Below are 11,595 nucleotides of genomic sequence, written 5' to 3' on the forward strand. Positions count from 1 at the left end.
TGTGTGTGTGTGTGTGTGTGTGTGTGTGTGTGTGTGTGTGTGTGTGTGTGTGTGTGTGTGTGTGTGCGCGTGTGTGTGTGTGTTGTGGGGCTGAGGCCTCCAGCTGAACTGGAAACTACGCCACTGCTGGAAGCGATGCATGGAAGTGCACATAGACACCAAACGCCTGCGACCAGAGCACAATTACTTGAAATTATAGGTGGTTAGCAGTAAAACCATGAGCAGAAAGCACGTTTCGCGATATTTGAGGTTCATCTACAATTGCGAACGGCTAACTGAAATAAGAAGTGAAATGTGCCATCAAGTGCACCTTAGGGCGCAGTGCAAAGCCTGCCGAGGAAGATGCCGCCTGCTACAGCGTCAAAAGCAATCACAAAACAAAAAGATCGCGCCTAGATAAGCCTGCAACCAAACAGTCGTCTATAATCATTGCTCAAGACCGTCAAGCTGCAGGCTCTAACCGTGAGTTAGAGCGGCGGACACTCTCTCGCCTGACCACTGCCAGTCAGGGCCGCTTTGTGGGCTAGCCCGGCGACTGCCGCGCGCCGGGCTGACAAAACAAACACGGCGTCCGGTCCGCCGGGAGCCGTTGGGTCGCGCCGGCCACCGAGGCCTCTGCTGGGGCCGCCCCCGCCGCCGGCCACGGCTGGCGAAAACACGCGCTGAAGCCGGCCGCCCGGGTCGCGCCGCACGTACCGGCGGGACTCCACGGCGACACGCTGGGTCGCAGCGGCCGCCGCCAAACGGGGGGCACATGGCGGCTGACATGTTGGGTCACAGTAGGCAGTGATAAACGCATTGTTAACACGCGCCGGGGTGCCCGGCTAGACACCCTTCGCTAGGGTGGGGGGCCAATTTCACCCCTGAGATCTCGGGAACTAGGAAATCTAGAGACACCAAATTTACAGGGTGTGTTGACCTGTACGTTACTTCAAGTTAGGTCAAAATTTCAGGTTCCTAGGTTGTAACCTTCGGGTCAAAAAGGCAAAACAAGGTCACGTTCCAGGTTGGTCTCCGAAGTGCCCCCAGAACCTAGATAACCGTTTCTAAGCAAAAGGTCACATGCTCATTCAAGGTCAGTGACCTTGTTTGACCTTTTAAAGGTCAAGGTGGCAAAAATCATACAAGATTGCTTTGGGTTTTGCATTTGACTAAGGTACAAAGATTACGCTAGGCAGTATGTTCCTAAAACAAAATGTTGGCCTGAGTCATTTTAGGTCAATGACCTATTCTGAGCTCTGAGAAGTCCATGAAAGATGCATTATGCGCTTCCTGCTATCAATAAATTCGAAATGAGCACCAGAAACTATCCCATACAGCAAGCCCTAGAGTAACAAAACAGGTTGGTTTTGACCTTAGTGTGACTTTCATACCTGACTTTAGGTCAATTTAATTTGCTCCTTCAACTGTTGTGTTGCCTAAGAAAGCATCTCAGAGATGTATGTCTTCGTCTAACACTACGTTGTTAGATCAGATTGAAGGATTCCCTAGAAATTGCCTTCGCTGAAACCATGGCCTGACTTTGACCTGACATAGGTCAGCGACCTTACAAGGCACATCTAAATTTTTGATGCTTGAGGATCCGCCATTAAATTGTCTATAGATACGCAACATTTGGCGCGGCTACGCCGCGCCGTTCGCAAATCATTCTGGAAAAACCGTCGGGGGGGGGGGGGAATTTGGCCCCCATCCGAGCGTGTGTTAAAAAAGGCACGCCGCGAAAAACGTAACAGTTAACAGTAGTAGCATACGCCCGCTTGTTGCAGCAGTTACTGTGACCACCTGTAGCCGTATCTTACTCGCAGTCACGCAGCCGCTGATTGGTGCAGGTCGCGGGTGCTACTGATCGATCAGAGCGTGACAGACCAGCTGATCCGCCGATGCAGCCCACGTTGAAAGCTCGGCTGGCTTTCGTGGTAGCGAGAGCTTCAACAGGGGACTCGGCCGCAATTACCCTGGGCGCTTGGGGCGTGGCATGACATGCTCACGACCAGGGACAATCAGTGACAGCCAGCCCACATCAGCCGGGTTGGGACGATTAAAAGAATATTAGGCGTATGTCAGCAATCACTGCATTACGGCTCACCAAATACCGACCACGACGCCTTGACTACTTTTGACCCTCGTTTTTGTCATTTGTGATACCTTGTATACCATTTGACATACTTGATGCTGAAAAGTGTGCCGCTGATCGGTGCCTCACTTTTGGGAGTGCTGAGCGGACACCTGACCTATCTCCTGGTACATTGAAGGTTGATACCCGTCAGCGTTAGAACCCTGAACTGTCGATGCCGAAAAAGCATCAGCTCAATATTTGCCCTGCTTATATCAAGTAAAAAAAGCTACCATATGCTGTTTCCCGATAGATGTGGGCAGTTTCAAAAAACACATCCTGAGGCCAATCGAGGTAAGGACGGAGTAGCCTTGATGCACGCCTCGGTATCAAAGGTATCAAGCTTATTGCACGGTAAGTGCCGTATGAACTGTGCTAACTGTACTTACTCCAAAAACAAGAAGATGAAGATGTAGAAGCTCAAATGGCAGTGAGACATATTCGTTGAAAATCACCATCTGTTTGAAATCACTTTTTAAAATGCGTGGTGCTGCCACCGCGTGCTTTCTGCAGAATCGGCTGAAGCAATATCGTCTATCTCATAGATTCCGATTCAAGTAGCTCATTTATAGCATTTGATACTGCTGTGATAATCAAACGTTAGGCGCATGAAAACGTAACTGGCTCTTAAACTGATGATCAACTCAAGCAGTTGTACTATAGTGCAGAGCAATACCCTGAATGAGCACTTACTTACTTTGACAAGAAGTGGGAGCTGCCCGCGTTCCGGTGCAAATAATTACCGTAGCGCATTTGATATAGCTTAGCTGTACTAGTAGTCCGACTTATTGGCACCCAAAATAAATGCACAGGGTTGCATTCCATTTCAGGAATGAGCCCGTACAAGGATTTCAACACAGTCGTGTCTGGACCCGCAGCTAGGTGCGCGCGACGGTTCGAGCGCGGAACGGCACGGCCGTCGCGCCCGTCCCAGTGGGGCCGACCCCCACCGCCGCGTCCGTGCCCGAAGTTCGCGACTCTCGCCGCAGCACAGCGGCGGACCCCAGACACGTAAGCGATAGGATGCCGCACCGCGGATCGAGCTCGATGGGGATGGGGGTGGGGGTGGGGGTGGGAGCGGCCGTCTCCCAGAACCGGCCGGACGGGAACGGCTCCGGGAAATCACAAGAGAGAAGCCTCAGCTGCGCCGGTGGTCGTTTCTCTTCGCACATCAATTGGTGGGGTCGTGGCTTTCTGGTTCGAAATACCGTGGCCGTTTCGGAGGCATGTGAGACGCTACTTTGACCACAAAACAGGAAATTTAAGAAGGGAGATAACGGCCCAGAAGTTCGCGCGTACGTGAATGATAAAAGCAGACCTCAGATGAAAGTTAAAGTGCGATAGGGGACCACGCATAGAAGTGAGTGAAATGCCATTCAGATGAAAATTTTTCACATGGTTTGAGAGATAATATGTTTTAACGCTGTCTGGTGATAGGCCCCGTTTGTGTTCGCACTCACCAGGTGTGCACCCATGTAAATGACTGTCATGTTCCAAATCATTCCTCGGTGGAACTAATTAACATCATTAAACGGACACGTTTGGTCATCAATAATGTTTGTCGTGCATTGGCTTTACAATATAAAACAGCGAAAGGGAGTGTTCCACATTTGCATGGATTTTTTAACTAGAATACTTATTTTGAATATCGTTCGGCGCAGTTCATAGCCCAACTCTTCATAGGACCCAAAGCCTTCTAGTTCCTTACGTACACACCCACGAAAACGTACAGATTACTTCGCGCAGACTGTTCCAAGACCACCCAAGCATCCATAACGTCATAATAACGTCACTGAAATTCTACTATTCCATTGGCCATGCGTCGAACAAGGCCAAGACAAATGTAGCTTTTGAGTCACGCATATCTGGCGTTCATGAGCACGATTTCCAGATGTAGCGGCCGTCAGTTGGCTCTCAACCAATGTCGTGCAAGGTCTGATGACGCACCGAGGAGAAAATTTTCTAAATAGAGAAGCCTAGACCCTGGACTGTTAGGTAGCTGTTGGACAAAGTTGTGTAGCCTAGAGCAGTCTTGTCCGCTCAAAAGTATATAAATAGTTACAAGTGAGATTACTTCATCATATCTTATGCTTGCTTCAATATCTCCAAATGTGCAGAATTTCCTTTAGAAGACGTTGAGTTCGACAGCATTCATCACTTCGACAGTTGTATTGAAGGGTCACCGCCGGGATGGCTTCAGTTGGAAGTATGTATGTACATCAAACGCAAAGTTTTCAAAATATCAGCTTGCGGCCCGGTCAGTTAGTGATCTAGCACACATAACCCCGCTGTGCCACAATGCTGACCCGCCATTAACTCACAAGTTCTAAGTTAATCGCAATATGCACTTCGTCATTTCTCCGAATTTTGGACCTATTCATAAAAGGCTTAGATGTTTGTCACTGTCACTACCATCTAATGCAAAAACAAAGGGTTGTTTGGATTAGGCCTCTGACATTGCGTAGAGAGCAATGATCAAGGTACCTGGACTACGGAATTTGTATTTAACCTAAGTATATCTTAAACAATGTCATGCCAGTTTCCAACCAAGGAAGAATGAGAAGGAAGAGGGTAAATTTCACCTTTCACCAAATGCAACACAGATCTCACCCCTGTACCTCATCTCAATAAACTACAGGCAATGCTTTCTAAAGCTGCATGTAGTAACTGATGACTTTTCCCTCTATCAACCGTGAAAGTTTTGTTATTGTAGTCATAAGTTGTACGTCCCCCAGGCATACGCAACCAAACTATTTCACCACCTTTCCATTTACGACAATTGTCGCGCATGTAATACAACGGTACCTCAAGGCTGTTTTAAAAAGTGAGTAGGACTAGGGCAATGCAAGGAAGACAGTTCCACATTCATTTCGTTAACACACGCCCGGGTGGCCGGTTGGATTCCCTTCGCTCGGGTAGAGGGTAAATTTCACCCCGCTGAGATCTTAAAAACTGAGACAGCTTGAAGCACCAAATTCGCAGGTTGTGTTAGCCTGTACGTGAACTCACTTAAGTCAAAGTTTACGGTTCTTAGGTCATGACATCCGGGTCAAATAAGATCAAACACGGTCAAACCTCAGGTCAGTCTCCAAAGCGCCCTCAGGATTTAGATACTCTCTCTAAGTAAAAGGCCACATGCTAAGTCAAGGCCAGTGATCTTTTTTGGCCTTTTTGAGGTCATGGTGATCAAAATAATACAATACTGTTTTGAATTTTGAGTTATTTTATCTGAATAAGCCACAAATACTACATCAGGCGGCATGCTCCTGAATATGAAATGTTGACTTGGCTCTTTTAGGCCAGTGGCCTATTCTGATCTTTAAGAAGTTTATGGAGGATAAATAATGTCTTTTTTGTCTTCAGTGAATCGAAGGACCGCCATTAACTATCCCATACAGGCAGCCTTAGAGTAAAAAGACGGCCTGGTTTTGACCCTGGTCTCACCTTTGCGCCTGACCCTAGGTCAATGGAATTTGTTCATTCAAGTATTTTGTTGCCTAAGGTAGTATCTCAGAGATGTATGGTTTCGTCCAACACTCTTGTTTCACTTGTTGCAAAAAGAGTGTTAAACGTCTTTGTCTCTGTCTCTGAGTGTTAGACGTTGTCTTGTCTCTCACTTGTTGCAGCAGATTGAACGATTCCCTAGAAATGCTTTGCTGAACCATGACCTGACTTTGACCTTCCGTGGGTCAGTGACCTTACAAGATGAACTTAAATATTTGATACCAAAAGATCCGCTATTCAGTTGTCAACAGTTATGCAAAGATTGGCGTGGCTGCACGGCACTATTCGGAAACCATTCCGGAAATGCCTTCCGGGGGGGAGGGGGGCGGTCAAGGTCGCCCCACCCGGGCGCATGTTAAAGCAGGCGTTTCACGTTTATATGGGGTTTTAAGCTGAAATGGCCGCCTTGAAGACCTTTCGGTGCTGCTTACAATCCTGCCCTTCTTGTGACCCAAGCCCCCTCTAGTTTCTGAGCTACACTCCCGCGAAAATGGGGGAAGATATATCAGGGAGAATATATCAGTCACCTTGGCATTCATGACATAACAACGTTATTCAAATCCTACCTTTTCATAAGCCATACTGGCGATCAAGGCCAAAACAGCATAATCGTCGAGGTGTTCATATCTGGCGTTTGTGAGCGTGATTTCCAGATATAACGGTCGTCAACTGGCTCCAAATCAATGTTGTGCAAGGTATGATAACGTAATAAAACTGTGACGTATTGAGGAGCATATTTACGAAACAGATAATTGTGCTGTCTAGAGCAGTTTTTCCGCTTAAAAAGCATACCACTAGTAATAAGTTAGCTTATTTCATCATGTCGGATGTCTTCTTTAATATCTTCAAATGTGAAACGCTACTTTTAATGATTAACATTAATGGTGCGATATGGCTTGTGCACGCAACAAGAAAGTTTGAGGCCGCCTCGCCCTCACAATGACAACCAAGTGCAGTGGATGGCTTATATTGTGTCCACTTCAATACATGACAGCATAATATGATGCCCACAACGTGTCCACAATCCATACTATCCAGCACATGATGATCAAAGCGCGTACGAAAACAAATATAGCCATCCACACACAATACAAGGCAAAGATGACTCGGGAAAGATACAACCATATCACCAGAACCCTCGCTCGCCGGACAGTGCGGAGCGAGTCTGCTACCTTACATCCGACGACAGGCGCTCAAGCGCTCACGGAACGCTAGAAAGGACCTCGACCTGGCTTATTCCGTCCGTTCTTTTGGCAGCCACAGCTGGGCGTCCTCTGTAACGCGCATGTGGTGAGCGGACACGTCAGAGCGCCGGAACAGGCGCTCGCTCAACAGTTCGGATGAACGGGGTCGTGGATGAGCTGTGGCATAGTGACGATACATAGATACATATATATATATATATATATATATATATATATATATATATATATAGCTGCTTTTATCAGTAAATCGTACAGTTATGTTTGTGTTGATGACTCACTTAACTACTACTGCTAAGTTAAATGGGGCGAAGTTTTGAGGCTGTTTGGTTTGTTTCTTGAGTTTTTTTTTAGTGAGATGTTTGCTGAAACTTGTTTAATCTGTGCTACCTGGTCTTGTGGCACGTCATGTCTGCCATGGATTTTTGTCACTGGTGCTCTGGCTGTGAGCGTAAAAATGAGATATATTCATAACTGTATCGCGTTTGACAGCGCACTCTGAATAGCTTTAAAGCCTAAGGAATAGCAGGCATGCAGTATTTTGCCCATTAAAATATTTGATCCTTGAAAACCTGGACCTACGAGCTAGCCATAACCCTGCAAGTTCTTGCGGGTCAGATATTGGCGGGTTCAAAAGTTGCGTCTCTAGTCCCTTTCTGCGTACTGGAGATGACACCTATCTGATGCTCGCTTCCATGCCTCTAAAGATGGAACGTTATTCGCCGCAAGGTTGGTGCGCATTCAGCGAGTTGGGCGCGGGGGGAACTCAAGGATTAGGGGAAGTGGATGTAAAGGTAAGAAGAAGGAGAGGAGAAAGGAAAAAGGCAGCGTAGGTGACAGGGCAACTCCCAAGCACCAAATTGATATATGTTGCAATCCACAAAGTCATCCGCATCACCTTGGTTTTGCTGTTTAAAATCGCGTGTATGACTGGCAGGTATCGGACCCTGTCGCGGCCGGCGATTTCAACGGAGTTCCCCGGCACAGGCCACTAACTGAACTCGAATTTGTTTCTTGTTCGCGGGTGGGTACGGGGGCGGGCTTTGTAGTTGCCGACGGCGGCAGGCATGTGATACTGTGCCGTCAACAGAGACACTCGGCCGCATGGCGAGTCTGCGGCGACACAATGCTATGCAAGCGTGACGATGCTGGCGGTCCCGCCCTTCGACAATTGCAATGAACGCTCTTCCCGTTGTTGTTGTTGTTGTTGCATTGGAGTTGCATTGGAGTTGCAATCAGGAGTTGCACACACGACCACACATCAGCCCTGCGCACGATTCATTTACAGGATAGGTATTTAGCCATAGCTCCTAACGCATTTGTGAGTGAAGTCGACCTGGCGTTATGGCATGACTTTGGTCTAGACTGATCTTAGTGACCGGACGGAATCTTTACATTACGTTTCAACTGTTGTGCAGAAGGCATACTGCCATCAATTTCGACATGATGGCAGCGCTTCGCAACTTGTAAAGTGCAATTGTGAGGAACAGTATGCATATAGATAACACAGTATTAACAGCTCTATTCCTCAGAGAGCAACGAGGAAAATGAAAAGAAATATGTGATGTTTCGGCTATATGCGTTTATCGAAAGCAGTTACAATAGCAAATTCAAATTTGTCTGCCGATTCTACTCAACGTTTCAGCTTCTGTTTCTTCAAAAACGGCTAGCCACAGTTTTTACAGACCACCAACATGCAGGGGATTAAACAAGGAGCAATTACCAGTCATTTCTGCGATACAGTACACATCTGGAAATTAAAATACGCGAAAAATACGTGTATATGCAAATGAATACAAGTTAACAGGCCTCACGCCTAATACATCACTTACTTCCGGAAGCAATTTCAAGTAAACGGGCATCTCGCATCACGCATCACTTTTACATGCAAACTATTTCAATTAAACAGACATCGTGTATCAAGCGTCAGGCAACACTGATAAATGAAAGCAATTTTAATCCATCATGCATGATGCGTCAAGACACTAGTCACATTCACATCATTGTTGGTGATGAGTCCTGCACATTTAAGCCTGGTCGCCAGCTTCTTACTTCTTATAAAACTTCTTAAAAACTTAAAATAAAAACTTATCTTCTTATAAAAATAGATTCACCATTTTTCCTGTCTGGATGGTCCCTTACTTTGAAGACACCTTTGAGCTCAAAAAGGAAATGGTCCGTACTTCCCTAGATTTTAACCTCAGCGTATTCTGTCAAAAAGATGGTCGCCGAAGGGTTCTTTTTATTCTCTGTTTCTCTGTTTTTAGCATCTCGCAGGTGATCATCACATTTGAAATGAGTGGGACACATGGACTTCCCAACATAGACTATGTACGTTCCATGTTTTTCGAGCAGTTTACGCTTACATTCGTAAACTCTATTTCTTCGCGTACAAACCCCCTAAAACCTAGGCATACGTATTTGACACCTATCGCACCTCGGGCACTTATGCTTCGAGATGAAGTACTTAACTAGAGAGTTCTTTAGCTTCTTGTCGTTCTCTTAAGCTATGCGTAAGCGCGGTTTCAATTTTCAAAGGATATGTCGAATTTTCCAGAGCAAGTGTTCATCTATGCCAGGAAGTGTTAAGCCAATTTATTTACCCAATTTGGCCTTTACAATGAACCGTACAGAAAGGGGGTTCGCATTTAGATGCACTAGTGACAGTAGAAAAGAGGAACAACCGTACAACGTTAGAAACGGAGCTGTGATCGAACCCACAAACTCTGGTATGATTCTGCGCTGCGAATCTGCACATCCTACTTCCACTAAGCACAATACAATTCGAAATACGCTCCACATGGCTCTAAGCAACTTATCAAGCAGGGAAAAGGACGGAAAGAGCATAAAAATATGGACTTAGCCGTTGGGCAATGGATATTCTCCACGACCTTCAGACTGAATGTTGGAAGAGGTCAAAACACCTAGAGCACGTAGGGGGATGCTTAAAAAACGGGAACACGCCCTGTCAACCGGCGGATTCCAAACACCACCTAACACAGACGAACACTTGCTTTTGAAAATCAAACATATCGTTAGGAAATCCAAACTGCGCGTACGCATAGCTTGGACGAACAAGAAGCTAAAAAAGTCTAAGGTGAAATATCCTATCTTGAAGCCTAGGTACCCGAAGGGCCATAAATGCCATTTATGCAAGCCTCGGGTTCAAGGGGTTTGCACGAAATACAGCGGGGTTTACGAAATTAACAGGCGCCCGGGTGGCCGGTTGGATACCCTTCGCTCAATTGGGAGAGGAGGGGGGGGGGGGGTGATTTTACTTCCGCTGAGACCTTAGGAACTAAGAGAGCTAGATACGCCAAATTCACATGGTGTGTTGACTTGTACGTCAACTCACTTAGGTTAAAGTTCAAGGTTTCTAGGTCATGGTCTCTGGATTAAATAAGGTCAAACAAGGTCAGGTTCGAGGTTAGTCTCCAAAGCGTCTGTGGAACCTAGATAACTGTATTAAGCAAAACGTCAAATGCTCATTTGAGATCAGTGGCCTTGTTTGGCCTTTTGAAAGCCATGGCGACCAAAATCATACAAGACTGCTTTGAGTTTTGTAGTTGGATAAACAACTGAGCTTGCCCTATGCAGAATGCTCCTAAAAACAAAGTGTTGGCCTGGGTCATTTTAGATCAGTTAGCCCCAGAATCTACCCCATACAGCAAGCCCTAGAGTAACAAAAACGGTTGGTCCTGACCTTGGTCTGACCTCCACGCCTGATCCTAGGTCAATTTAATCTGCTTATTCAGTTGTTGTGTATCCCAAGAAAGTATCTCAGAGATGTATGGCTTTGTTTATCACTCCGTTGTTGGATCAGACTAAACGATTCCCTAAAAATTGCATTCGATGAAACCACGACCGAACTGTGACCTGCCATAGGTCAGCGGCCTTACGTGGTGTATCTAAATGTCTGATGCTGGACGATCCGCTATTTAGTTGTCTACAGATATGCAAAATTTTGCGCGGCGTAGCCGCACCATTGCGAAATCCTTCCAGAAAAATGTTCGTGGGCGGGGTCAATTTGACCCCCACCCGAGCGAGTGTCAAGTCTAAACGTTGTGAAAAACAGAGGAGGGATATCGTCGATGTCGGGGAGTCCTTGCGCCTTATTGGTTTAAGATATAACGAACATCAGATGTAACGAACATCTGCGAGATGCCAATATAAAAACGGATGATACCATTTTCGGCGATCCTTTTTGGACAAAACACGCTCAGCTGAAATCCAAGGGGATACAGACCCTTCACCCCTTTTTGAGCTCAGTCACTACCTACAGAATACGACCTCCATCTGCCCTTTCGGACCCTTCGGGTCCAACGCAGTGTGGAGGGCCCTAAAAGATGGAGTGTACCCGAGCGGGTTACCAGATGGCCTCGACAGGAGCGTAAGGCCGAGAGGAGCGAACAGCGCTCGCGTCCGCGCGTGGCGGCGCGGACGCGAGCCGAGAGACAAACGGCGCGCGGACGGCGGCGCGGACGCTGGACGGCGCGGACGGTGTCCGGAGACAAAGCGCTGGTTCGCGCTTTGTCTCTGGACAGCGTAATGAACTCAGAAATTTCTACCAAGCAACGCCTTTTCAATCAGCAAAGAATTAACTCTATCTGCTCATGAACTCCTTACTTTTGCCAGCAACCGTTCTTGGTTGTCTGTTTTCCCAAAGACGTCCAATTGAGTTGCATGCAACGTTAGAAAACTGCGTCCGTTCGGCCAGTTGTGGGCCCTTTGGGAGCCTATAGGTTCCTCGTCATGGTTCAAGGGGGGCATGATCCC

This window comes from Pollicipes pollicipes, unplaced genomic scaffold (genome assembly GCF_011947565.3).
Source record: "Pollicipes pollicipes isolate AB1234 unplaced genomic scaffold, Ppol_2.1 Scaffold_5724;HRSCAF=6776_pilon_pilon_pilon, whole genome shotgun sequence".
Classification (NCBI taxonomy): domain Eukaryota; kingdom Metazoa; phylum Arthropoda; class Thecostraca; order Pollicipedomorpha; family Pollicipedidae; genus Pollicipes; species Pollicipes pollicipes.